At 44.1% G+C, this 13337-nt stretch overlaps 1 protein-coding gene across 8 annotated transcripts in view; it reads right to left on the bottom strand.

Annotated features, from left to right (window-relative positions):
* LOC122681692 (S-acyl fatty acid synthase thioesterase, medium chain-like) overlaps window positions 1–12854 on the bottom strand; it is a 39394-nt gene extending 26540 nt beyond the window's left edge. For 2 of the 8 annotated variants that reach the window (XM_043884062.1, XM_043884060.1), the window contains exon 1: window positions 12606–12853. The gene's annotated coding sequence lies outside the window, so the exon portion shown is untranslated. Of the gene's footprint in view, window positions 1–10564; window positions 11021–12079; window positions 12376–12605 lie in introns of those variants that run through there. The other 6 variants (XM_043884056.1, XM_043884061.1, XM_043884058.1 and 3 more) reach the window with 5 other exon arrangements.
* Between the last annotated feature and the right edge of the window lie 483 nt (window positions 12855–13337).

The raw sequence follows: 13337 nt of genomic DNA, 5'->3' as shown, positions 1-13337 counted from the left end.
ACCACAACAAGAAGCCCATGCACCACAACTAGAGAGTAGCCTGCGCACAGCAACAAAGACCCATCGTAATCAAAAATAAATACAAATTAAAAATTTACTCAATAGACTTTTTTTTTGACATGTCAATTGAGTAAATGTCAATTTACTCAGTTGACATTTTACTTCAATAGATATCACTGAAGTCCTGGGTCATTTCTCAACATTTGGAGTTATCCTCAGATAAAAGTGATAGTGACTCTGTCCTCAAGAAAAAAACAATAGAAGTGTCTATTTGATTGAAATCCTGGAGGAGAGAAGAGAGGGATGAGGTAGGGACAATATTCAGGAGACAGTGGCTTAGATTTTCCCACAACTGATACATTATACCAGTCCAAAGAGTAAAGATGCCCAGCACATTCTGAGCAGAATAGACTAAAAAGAAAAAAATGTATGTAATGATGAAACTGGAAAACAAAGACAAAGGGCAAATATTAAAAGCCCAGAGGATGAGGGGATGGACTATAATCTGGAAGGAACAGCAGAGTGGAAAGCTAGCACTAATCTCTTCAAGTGCTAAAAGAAAAATTGCTAAATTGGGATTTTCAGAACAACTCTCAAGGCAGGGAAAATCAGAAGAATCAGACTTGAAAGAGATCAAAACCTGGAGCAGAAGGATGTAAAACTCACCTCCCCCCAAGTCTACACAATGTTGGAAAGATGGTCTCTGCAATAAATGGTGCTGGGAAAACTGGACAGCTACATGTAAAAAAATGACACTAGATCATTCTTTAACTCCATACACAAAACTATGCTCAAAATGGATTCAAGGCCTAAATGTGAGACTGAACACTATAAAACTCCTGGAGGAAAACATAGGAAAAACACTCTGACATAAAGTGTAGCAACATCTTTTTTGACACGTCTTCCAGAATAATGGAAATAAAAACAAAAATAAACAAATAGGGTCTACTTAAAAGCTTTTGCACAGCAAAGCAAACAATAAACAAAATGGAAAAACAACCAACAGATTGGGAGAAAGTATTTGCAAATGATGCAACCAATAAGGGATTAGTCTCCAAAATTTGCAAACAGCTCATGACACTTAACAGCCTCAAAAGAAATAACCTACTCAAAAAATGAGGAGAAAGCATAAATAGAAGACATTTCTCCAGAGAAGATATACAGATGGCCAATAGCACATGAAAAGACATTCAAGATCACTAAGTATTAGAGAAATGCAAATCAAAACTACAATGAGATATCACCTCACACCAGACAGAATGTCTATCATCAAAAAAGCCACAATCAATCAATGCTAGAGAGGGTATGGAGAAAAGGGCACCTCCTACACTGTTGAAAATTGCTAGTTTTCAGTTTAGCAAGTTGCATAGCATGGCCAAAAAAAAAAAAAAACCCAAATAAACAACAACATCAAAATCCAGATGCGGAAAAATTCCTATTGAAAGCTAACTGGAAAATAGCAGAAGGACTCCTGTAACAATCAAGGCTGTAAGAAAGATACACACATATTTGGGTAAAACAGGAAGAAAAACATTGGGTCAGGACCTGTGTCCCTTGAAGGGGGCTAAGAGGAGAAAGGGGATTGGACGTGTGGACGCTGCCCCAGGGAGTGAGCAGGTCAAGGCTCAGACTGAGCATCCCTGTCCTGGGGTCCTATGTGGAGAGACAAGCCCCCTTGCCTGGTTGGAGAATCTCTGGCACAGGTAAAAAGGCTGGAGCAGCCCGGACACCACTTAGGAATGCACAGGTGCTGGCTGGCCCCCAGGTAGGATGGGGAGAGGTCTTCCCCGACCACCTTGCTGTGTTCCCCAGCCTGCATGCAGCAAATGTAACAACACTCATATCAGGCAAAATAGACTAAAACAAAATCTATAACAAAAGGCAAAGGCATTATAAGTAAATCAATACAAGAAGAGGATATTACACACATAATACAGGAGCACCTAGCATATAAAGCAAATACTGAGACATAAAGGGAGAAATTAACAATAGTACAGTAATAGTAGTGTATTATTAGTATATTATTATTATAATAATACAATAGTAGTAGCATATTAGTAGTATAGTATTATTATAATAATGCATTAATACCCTCTGACATCAATGAACAGATCGTCCAGATAGAAAATCAGGCAATAGTGGTCTTAAGTGACGCAGTACAGCAGTTGGACTTAATCTATAGGATATTGCATCCAAAATCAGCAGAAACATATTCTTCTCTTTTCTTCCCTAAAACTTTATTTATTTATTTTTGGCTGTGTGGGCTTTCTTTAGTTGTGGTGAGCAGGGGCAACTTTCTAGTTGCAGAATGTAGGCTTCAGTAGTTGCAGCATCCAGGCTCTAGGACAAAGGTTCAATAGTTGCAGTGCGTGGGCTTAAGTTTCACTACAACAAATGAGATCTTCCTAGATTTTGGATTGTACCCATGTTTCCTGCATTGGCAGGCAGATTCCTTATGACTGAGCCTCCAGGCAAGTCCTCAGCATCACTAATTACTGCTGCTACTGCTGCTAAGTTGCTTCAATTGTGTCCGACTCTTTGCAACCCCATAGACGGCAGTCCACCAGGCTCCTCTGTCCCTGGGATTCTCCAGGCAAGAATACTTGGAGTGGGTTGCCATTTCCTTCTCCAATGCACACATACATGCTAAGTCGCTTCAGTCATGTCCAACTCTCTGCAACCCCATGGACAGCAGCCCACCAGGCTCCTTTGTCTAGAGACATGCAAATCAAAACAACAATGCAATATCACCTCACACCTGTTCGTATGGCTGTCATCAAAAAGTCTACAAATAATAAATGTCAGTGAGGATGTGGAGAAAAGGGATCCCTTGTACACTGTTGGTGGAAATATAAATTGGTGCAACCGCCGTGGAAAACAGTAGAGGTTTGTCCACAGAGCTACCATATGATCCAGTATATATATATCTAGAAAAATGAAAACACTAATTTGAAAAGCTGCATCTAACCCAGTGTTTATAGCAGTACTATTTCCAGTATCCAAGACATGGAGGCAAGCTAAGTGCCCATCAACTGAGGAATGGATAAAGAAGGTATGATATAGAGATAGATGGGCTTCCCTGGTGCCTCAGACGGTAAAGAATCTGCCTGCAATGCAGGAGCCCTGGGTTTGATTCCTGGGTTGGAAAGATCCCCTGAAAAAGGGGATCTCTACTCCAGTATTCTTGCCTGGAGAATTCCATGGACAGAGGATCCTGGCAGGCTACAGTCCATGGGGTTGCAAAGAGTTGGACATGACTGAGCAAATAACACTTTGACTTCATATATATAGATATCACAATGGAATATTACTTAGCCATAAAGAGGAATGAAATTCATGTTGCAATTTGCAGCAACACAAATAGACCTAAAGATTATAAAATAAGTTAGACAGAAAAAGACAAATACTGTATGATACCACTTATATATGGACTCTGAAAAATAATACAAATGAGAGTATATTCAAAACAGAAACAGATACATACGTATAGAAAAACCTTGGGGTTACCAAAGGGGAGAGGAAAGGGGGAGGAACAAATTAAGGATCTAGTGGTAAGAGATACAGACAACTAAGTATAAAGTAGAAAGCAACAAGGATATATTGTAAAGCACAGGGGATTATAGCCATGGTCTTGTACTAAAAATGGAGTATACTCTGCAAAAATACTGAATCACTCAACTATACACATGAAAATAATATAATATTGTAAATCAACTATACTTCAGGAAGCAGAAGCAGGGCAAAATAAAGACATTTTCAAGTGTCTTTTCTAAGTTTGCCACCCAGAAGACATTCTCTAAATTAAATTTTAAAGGAAATATATACTTTGGGCAGAAAGTAAGTGACTGCAGATGGGAGATTTTGAGATGCAAAAAGAAATTTAAAAAGACAATGGTAAATAAGTGAGCCAATGTAAATAAACATTAATTGCATAAAGCAGTACCTGTAATTTCTAGTTGGCCTTAAAATATATATGGAATTAAAATATTGAACAAAATAATGTATATGTCAAGAGCAAGTAAAGGAATTTCTTTTTTTTTCCTTTGAGGTTTTATTAAGTTTAGACTGATAAGTATGCATGTTTTAATTTCTAAGGCAAGTTTCTTGAAAGAACAGAAACATACCATATGCCACCCAAACTGGAAGAGAGGACTGTTTAGTGAATCAAAAAGAGAAAAGTAAGGAAAAACATAGAAAACACAATAAACACAGGTAAACATAGAAAACACAGGTAAAACAAACAGAAAACACAATACAAGATAGCAGATTAAACCCCAAATATCACTGCCTGTGCTTTTTAAAATATTTTCATTTGTTTGTTTGACTATGCCAGCTTTTAGTTGTGGCACACAGGATCTTTAGTTGTGGCATGCGAACTCTTAGTTGAGGCACGTGGGATCTGGTTCCACGATCAAACCCGGGTACCCTGCACCGGGGGCGAGAAGTCTTAGCCATTAAACCACCAGGGAAATCCCAGTTTTATATTACATATTAATGGGCTAAATTCTCTAAGTATGACACAAAATTGTCAGGTTGAATTAAAAAGTAATCCAGCTATAATGCTGGGTATATAAGATGTATCTAGGAAGATATCATTCTTAAGATTTAAAAATAATTTCAAATGTAAAACAGTCAATGCCAGGCTCTGGCACAGAGGAAGCATGTTCTGAAATGTTTTGGCTACCAGCTAGGCAATGGAAAAGAAGGCCTGCGGAATGGCGTGTGAGAGAACAAGGCGGAAAGAGCAACAGGTGCCTGAGCCCCGGGGGGTGAGCTGGTGCACGGTAACTGAGAAATCAAAAGGATTTGTGCACAGATGGAAGGCGGAGCCTGGATGTAAGTAGGAGGCAGATTGTGGACAGCTTTGTGAGCAAGCAATCTGAAGAATTTGGGGCTTGGTCTTAAGACAAAGAGAAGATGACCTGCGTCATCTTTCAGGGTGATGGCTCTGATGACAAGGTCACGGCGAAGAGCATGTTAGGAGGCTGTTGTAATAATTCAGGAGAGGAAGGATGATGCCTTGGGCTAACATTCTGACACTAAGAAACACTTACAGAGCAATTGTGAAGGGCCAGGCATCACTCACACTTTTAACGCGCTGTCTTTTATTGTGGTTGCTAATTTATTAATGTGGCCGTGCTGGGTCTCACTTACAGCACATGGGGTTTTTGTTGTTGCTGTTATTTTATTTATTTAACTTAGGCTGTGTTGGGTCTTCATTGCTGCGAGGGCTTTCTCTAGTTGTGGTGAGCAGGGGCTACTCTCTAGTTGTGGTGCACAGGCTTCTCATTGTGCTGGCTTCCCTAGGTGCAGAGCACAGGCACGGACTCTAGGCGTGTGGGCTCAGTAGTCGCAGCTACCTGGTTCTAGATAGAGCACAGGCTCAGTAGTTGTGGCACATGGGATGAGTTGCTCTGTGGCAAGTGGGACTTTCCTGGATCAGGTATCGAACCTGTGTCTCCTGCATTGGCAGGCAGAGTCTTTACCACTGAGCCACCAGGTAAGCCCAGCACACAGGATCTTAACTGCAGTTTGCAGGATCTAGATCCCTGACTGGGGATTGAACCTGGGCCCCCTGCATCGGAAGCTCAAAGTCTTAGCTACCAGACCACCAGGGACATCCTGTGTTAAGTCTTTTAACTTTTACAGTTATGTGAACATTCTTCCCCCACATGATGAAGGTATTATTATTATATTATTTTTCTATTATAAAATTGTATTTGTGTATAAGTTTTTATATATGTCTCTACACACACACACACACACACACACATGCATATTGTGGCTGCACTGAGTGGCTTGTGGAATCTTAGTTCCCCAACCAGGGATTTTACCCACACCCTCGAAGTAGAAGCACAGAGTCCAAACCCACTGGACCACCAGGGAATTCTGAAGGTATTATTATTACCTACATTTTAATTTAAAGAAACTAAGGCACAGAGAGGTGCAGTGACTAAAAGACATATGTTGGCAAGCAGTAGACCCAGCTAGTCTGGCTTGAGAAGCTCTTAAACCCCAGTGCCCACCTCTACTGTGCGTTATGTGCCACGACAGCCTCCTTCCCTGGCATCTGTGGGATCTGGTGCTTTATTAGGCATGGTGAGTGTGGAAGAGCTACAAACAGTGTGACTCCCAGCTTTCTGACTTAACCAATGGATGGGGTATGTGGCGGTGCCGTCAGGTCTTGAGATGGAAAACAGGAGAAATGGTCTGTGGGGAAAGGCGAGGTGTTTAGTATCAGATTATTAAGGTTAAGTGTTAGTTGCTCAGTCGTGTCTGACTCTTTGTGACCCCATGGAGTGTGGCTCACCAGGCTCCTCTGTCCATGGGATTGTCCAGGCAAGAATACTGGAGTGGGTTGCCCTGCCCTCCTCCAGAGATCTTCCTTGCCTAGAGTTCAAACCCAGGTCCTACATTATCATTCCCAAGGTGGACTCCAGTATTCTTGCCTGGGCAGTCCCAGGGCCAGAGGAGCCTGGCAGGCTACAGTCCACGGGGTATCAAAGACTCCGAATGGACTCAACAGCAACATCTGTGAGGCACCCATGGAGGGATTTCCAGAGAGTATTCGACCACAGGGACTTGAATCTCAGGGGTGTGTCTGGGTGTACCTTAAATTCATACTACACTACTAAGTATTTTAAATGACCCAAGTTTGTTCCTTTTTTATGCCTGAGTAATATTCCAATCAGCAGCTTCCTGACAGGCATCACTGAGTACAATTTAATGGCAGAAACCAAACAGGTCTCTGGTTCCCAAGAGAGAAAGTTTGCCCCACAGTGCTCATTCCTACTGGGGATGCTGAGCCACAGCTGCACCGTCTGGCCCTCTTGCAGCTTCAGCCTGAAACTGGCAGCTGTGTGTTAGAACAGCTATTCCCCATGGTCCATCGTGGAACAGGATTGGGCTTCTCTTGGCAGGGAGGCAGTTTCTACCACGGACCAAGGCCTATGAGCTGAGTCCCACTACAGAACAGATACCCTACAATGAGTGATTGCGAACACTGCTCTCTAGTACCGTGGCGGCCAGCTGGCACCAGCACTTATGAAGAGTGGCCAAGAAGGAAGTGGCTTTTGCATTTGTTAAGGAAGATTGGCACCATCTGAGCTTACCATAAAGCTTATGGGGAAAGTGCTGATCATGTGGACTCTGTGAACCAAAATTGCATGTCATAGTCCCAAGGGCCATGATTGTGAAATGAGTCTTGCTGCAGAGGTACTCTGGCAATTACTAATTACTAAGCTAATTACTAAGAGTTAATTACTCTAATTACTAAGAGCATTCCAGACAAAAACTGCTTGAGCAACTTCTTTGAAGTTTTTTTAAAAGTTTGGCCTCACTCCAAACTTTTTGAAGTCATGTGGGATCTTAGTTCTCCAACTAGGGATCAAACCCACGACCTCTGCATTGAAAGGCAGAGCCTTAACCCTTGGACAACCAGGGAAGTCCCCCTGGATTGAACCTTAACCTGAAACAAAATGTCAGAAATGGCACACCATGGATGGTTCAAGACTGTGTTTGTTACTGGCTTTATCTATGCTGTGTCAATGTCTGTTTCCTGAAGCTGCTGTAATAAATCACCATAAACTGGTGTGCAGAACAACATGAGCTTATTCTCTTACCGTACTGGAAACCAGAAGTCTAAAAGGGGTCTTATTTGGCAAAACCAAGTGGTTTGCAGAGCTGTGTTTCTTTTGGAGACTCTAGGAGGGGAGAATCAATTTTTGGCCTTTTCTAGCTTCTAGGGGCTTTATGTGGTTTTGGGGGGGGGGGGGGGGCTTTTGGCTTCTGCCTTACCTCTCTCAGACCTCTGCTTCTTTCATCACATCTCCTCTGACTCTGACTTGTCTGCTGCCCTCTTTAAGGACCTGGGTGATTTCATGGGGTCTGCTGAGGTTTTTCAGGTTAATGTCCATATATCAAGTTCTTTATTTAATCACATCTGCAGTGTTTCTTTAGCCAGGTAAAGTGCCATACCCACAGGTTCCAGGGTTAAGGATGTGGCTGTCTTTGGGGTCAATTATTCTACTGTGGTAAATTTTTTAAAAAGCATGATTGGGTTCAGAAGACCTACTATGCTCAGCACCTACTGGTTTGTCAAATCTGGAAAATGATAGACCAGATTTGTGATCCTGACCAGAGAGGTACAGAAAAAGGACTTGAAACAAGTGGTAAATAAGATGACACCAGGCAGCGTGTGAAAGGCTTACAAGAGGCTTGCTAGCCTATTTATCCTTTCCATCATGTGTTTGTTCTGAAAAGGCACAACTTTGAGGAAAACTAATGGAGCTTCATAAGGACACATAGTTCTGGAAGAGGAGCCCTGGAGTTGAATGAATTGATAAATATGAGCTTGAGAGAGTCAGTTCCTGGGTAGGTTGATAAGAAGTCTGGGGTCCCTGAGGAGCAGATAGGAGTCTGGAGTTCTCAAGGAGGAGAAAAGGACACTTCTTTCTTTCTACATTGCTTTCTCATAGTTAATATAACATTGTATCCTGCTTGAGGACATGTTTCTCCTTCTTGAGAACCTTCTGACTAATCCTGTCATCTTAAAATGTATATTATGGGAGTGGGTCTGTTAAGACCTTTACAGCCTTGAGACATTCTCTTGATTTATTAATAACCAGTTGAAAGGTATATAACTCTGTTGCGAAGACTAGCAAGGGGGGCACTCTCGGTCTCCCTTCTGATGTCTATGTCAGAAGCTTTCTCTGTCCCTTTTTATACTGTAAGAAAACTCTGCTACATATAAGCTCTTGAGTGACCAAGCCTGGTCCCTGGTCCCAAGCTAAATCTTCTTCTTCAGAGAGCCAACGTATCCAACATCGTTCATCTGTAAGCTATCAAGCTCATGACGTGAAATCTATTCAATGGTCAGAACTTATCATTGGAGACAGATAAAAAGTCTTGTGCATGCATGCATGCTAAGTTGCTTTATTTGTGTCTGACTCTTTCCCAACCCCATGAACTGTAGCCCACCAGGCTCCTCTGTCCAGGGGATCCCAGGCAAGAATACTGGAGTGGATTGCCATGCCCCACTTCAGTGTATCCTCCCGACCCAGGAATTGAACCCAGGTGTCCTGCATTTCAGGTGGATTCTTTACCATCTGAGCCACTAGGGAAGCCCAGTGACAAAACTTTACAATAAAAGGCTATCTTTCATCTATTTAATTTCAAAGTCCTCAGGACTCACTGATCTGGGGGCATTTAAGTCTCCCAGGCTAATAGCCTTCCTTGTACTTGGGCTATTTCTGCAGTGATTAAAGGAAGCACTGGAACATATTTCCTGTGGTAGTGATTCAAGGGCGACCCAGAAGCTGACCCAGGACAAGGTTTCAAGTCCAAGGAAGTGACTCAGAGGGAGAGGACCAGCAGGGCAGTGTGAGAAGGGGTGAGGAAGAGAGATAACCAGTTGCCTATGTCATCCAGTGAGATACTGTGGCACGTGACTAGAGATTAACCTCAGGAGATTAACGTTCCTCTAGAGGAAGCAGGTGGCTGACACCTCTCTGCCCCAGGCACCATCATTTCTTGGCAATTCAGTGAAAAGCAAAGGAATCTAGAGGCAAGAGAAAGCTCCCAGGCCACAAAATACAGATCTGGCAGTTCAAAGTGATGGTCTAGTGAAGTGGTAAAGGGTGGGGGGCTGGGGGTGGGCCTAACCTCTACACAGCCACTTGAGTGGTTTCCTGGGGAGGCTTTCTCTTCCCCTGCACAACTGTTAACTATACCACAGTTAAAACAGGAAGAACCAGACTGAGGCGGGCATCAGCGGCATGCTACTGCAGTTATATTTTAGAACAAAGGGAGATGATTACCAGAGACCAACTTTTGATGTCTCAAAACATTCCATCAGAGTCTGCACTTGGGACTATTTTGTAAAATGACACTTACATGATGTCAAATGAAACAACGGATTTTTAAAAAAGATCATGGCAAGTAATACTGAGAAGAGAGGCTAGTAAGCATAAATTTTCACTTTGTGGACTTCCTTGTCGTCGCACTCCCTCTGTTTGTTGTAGTAATAGAAAGTATTGTCCCTTCTCTGAAGCTTCTTCACATATCCTGTCTCTGGCCAACGATCTACCTGTACATCCAAAACCAAAACACAAATATTGTAATGGTCCTTTTATATAATTGTTCACTATCAAACATTAAAAATTGCAAGTCACATCAAACAACAAGGCACAAAATTAAAAAATACTTGAGCTCTTAGTGATGTCTTACACTTGTAGACACATAGACACACATACATAAAAAACACACGTACAACACACTTGTCTCACATTGTAACCTTATACTGAAGGACTATTAGTTCAATGCTTCTCCCTAGATCCCAATTTCTAGGTTTAAACTTCTACTCTGCAGCCAAGATAAAACTTTCAGAATAATCTAAACTTTATTCTTCTTATATTTACTAACTATTTTATGCATTATTACTTACTAACTTCTGAAAATAATACCTAAGGAGGGAATTAGGGCTAGGCCGAGGCAACAGGAAGAAGCTAGCCTGGATGTCTCTAAAGGTGAATGTGTATCTCATGTCCATATTTCAAGTGCACACCTTGAAACTCAATTTTTCATAGAAATTTGAGGTAATGAACAAAGTCTTCAGCAATCTCTTCTTAGCTTCTCCTCCTTAGTTTTTCTCATTTGCCGTACTGGTTTGCTTACTTGATTGTTTGGCTTGATCCAGTTTGGACCTTTTTTTTTCCCCTTCCTCTGTGAAGTCAATGCATTTCTGCTCTGGTTAGATATGTTGCTTCCGGATGGTGTGACGTCTACTCCATCACTGTCAAAACCCAAGCTGGAGGCTGCTCATCCAAATCCAGTGACGTGACTGGCAGAGGCTGGCACCAGGTTGAAGGTGGTCAGGAAGAGGGAATTCAGTGACCATGGAGCAAATACGGTGATCTACCAGAGCTTTCGCTTCACACAAGCTACAGTTCACGTGCCTCCGAATTCAAACAACAGGGAGGGACATCCCCAGCAGTCCAGTGATTAAGACTTTGTGCTTTCACTGCAAGGGGCAAAGGTTTGATACCTGGCTGGGGAACTAAGATCCCACAAGCTGCATGACCAAAATCCCGCCCCCCCCCCCCCGCCAAACTACAGTTAGAAGCTCTGGGCATTAGCTCCTCCTGTCTTCAGAATCTAGAGGGGGAGACCAGAGCCAGATAAGTAGAATCTCATGGGATATAATCCAGAACCAAAATGGGAACAAGTGACAGCGCTGGAGAAGGAGAAAATTAGGAAGGGCCTGCTGAGGTGCCTCTGGAGGCTTCTACTGCCCCAAAGATCAAGTGGAAACTTATTAAGGTGACATACAAGGGTCCCCATCTTCCCATCAGCCTTTATCCTTATGCCCCACCACTGAACCACTTACTATTTACCAAGGCCACCAGTCCAGCCTTCCATGGCCTTATACCCATTCCCTCTGCCTGGAAAAATGAGTCCCACCCTCAGCACCCCCACCACCTGTCTTACTTAAACAAGTATTTGTGGGTTATACACACTGCACCAAGACAGAAAGATTATGAATTAAAAACAGCTACTGAACTCACTGGGCCTAATGTCTATGAGATAGACTCATCAGCAAAGCATGTGATGCACTTCAAGGTCAGGGCCCTGAGGCCTGACAAAGTTGAGGGGGTCAGGAAGGGCCTCGAGCAGGTGACAAATTTATTCATTTGGCTGCACTGGGTCTTAGTTGCAGCATATAGGATCTAGTTCTTTGAGCAGGATTCCAACAGGGGTCTCATGCGTTGGGAGAACAGGAGTGTCGGCCACTGAACCACCCTGGAAGTGACCTTTTAACCCACATCTAAAGAATTCCCACCAAAAGGAGTACCTATTCGGGAAGAGCATCCCAGGGAACTGCATTAAAGGAAATAATGTCAGTGTCGCTGGGGCATGGATGTGAGAGTAGAGAAATACTGAGAAAGGGAAGGACCAGATGGTGAAGACGCCTGCAACCCTTACAGTGGGAGCGGCTGTCACGTTCAAAGCAGAGGAACAGCACAGCTACAAAGACGGCATACAAAGACCTTGGTGGACTCGAGCCAGGAGGAATCTTTACCAAGACTGAAAGCAGCAAAGAGGAGTCGGAATAGTCCTGGGAAGACATGACAGTGACCTTCACCAGAGTTGCCGGTGGACGGAAACACATGCTAGTTGAAACAGGAGGTACAATCCGCCCGACTTAGTGATCAACTGGGAGTAAAGCAGGGAGGACTCAGTTTCCGGATCTGGTAATCGATCCCCGAGGTCATCTCTCTCTGGTCTGCCGTCTATCTAGTGCCGACCTACTACTCAGCACACACGACTGGAGTTATTTTCTTGTCGGCCTCCACTTCCAGGCTGCGGAGAACAGAAGGGCCGGGTGGGGCTTTGTCTGATTGCTTCTCGTATCCAAAAGACTGCGCAACTCCAAACAGAGCAGAGCCTGAGCCCAGGCCGGGACGCAGGAAAACACGCCGGGACGGGGAAGCCCTAGGGACTGGGGGCCTAGACAACTTTGCGCGCGCCTGGCCGAGTCGCCGGTTCGATCCCAACCAGAGCGACCCCTCCGGATCTCACATCCCAGCGCAGAGCCCTCCACTCACGTCTGCCCCGGCACCGGCTCCACGTGGCCGCGCTGCGCGTGCGTAGAGCTCACTCCTTGCCCGGCCTTTGCCTTCCAATGCGGTGGGGCAGGGGATGGAACCGCTCCGAAAACGCTTTACATTCTTTTGCATCCGACCACTCCCAAACCGGAGAGTCTGTCTGCCCAGGGCGTCGCGACAGTTTCAGGAGTTTAGGAGCTGGGTGGAGGCGCTGGGAAAGGCCCTCCAGCGGCAGTGCGCAGGCGCAAGGTGTGTCTCGCGAGATCTCCAGTTGCCTGGGAACGGGCGGCCAGCTATCCGCTGTCTGTCCTGGGGACCACTGTACCCGTTAGACTCCGAAGGCTAATTCTCTCTCCAGTCGCCGCTCCTTTCTAACCCAATTTCTGCCTTTCAGCGCCTGGTAGTCTGAGCCCCTCTCGCTTTTCTGTTTTCGGCTTGCCAAAGAGACGCTAAACCAGTGCCCCCTTCACCGCGTCTCTGCCGAATCCCTGGCAATGTGGAAATAAATAAAGATAAAGGGGAGATGGGGAGGTGGTGAGGAAACCATGCACTTACAAGCAACGATGTAGACCATCTTGAGCCTCCGTAAAGAGGCGAATAAAGGCTATCTTGAATTCTGTGACAGCAGTTCAGAGAATTCCAAATACTGTGACTACTTCAGCCAATGGAGGCTTGAATGGTTACGAACGGAGTCGCTGGGAAGTCAGACAATTAATTGTAAGACAGCTGAAG

Source organism: Cervus elaphus, chromosome 23, assembly GCF_910594005.1.
Source record: "Cervus elaphus chromosome 23, mCerEla1.1, whole genome shotgun sequence".
Taxonomy (NCBI): Eukaryota; Metazoa; Chordata; class Mammalia; order Artiodactyla; family Cervidae; genus Cervus; species Cervus elaphus.
This window is presented reverse-complemented; position numbering and strand designations above follow the sequence as displayed.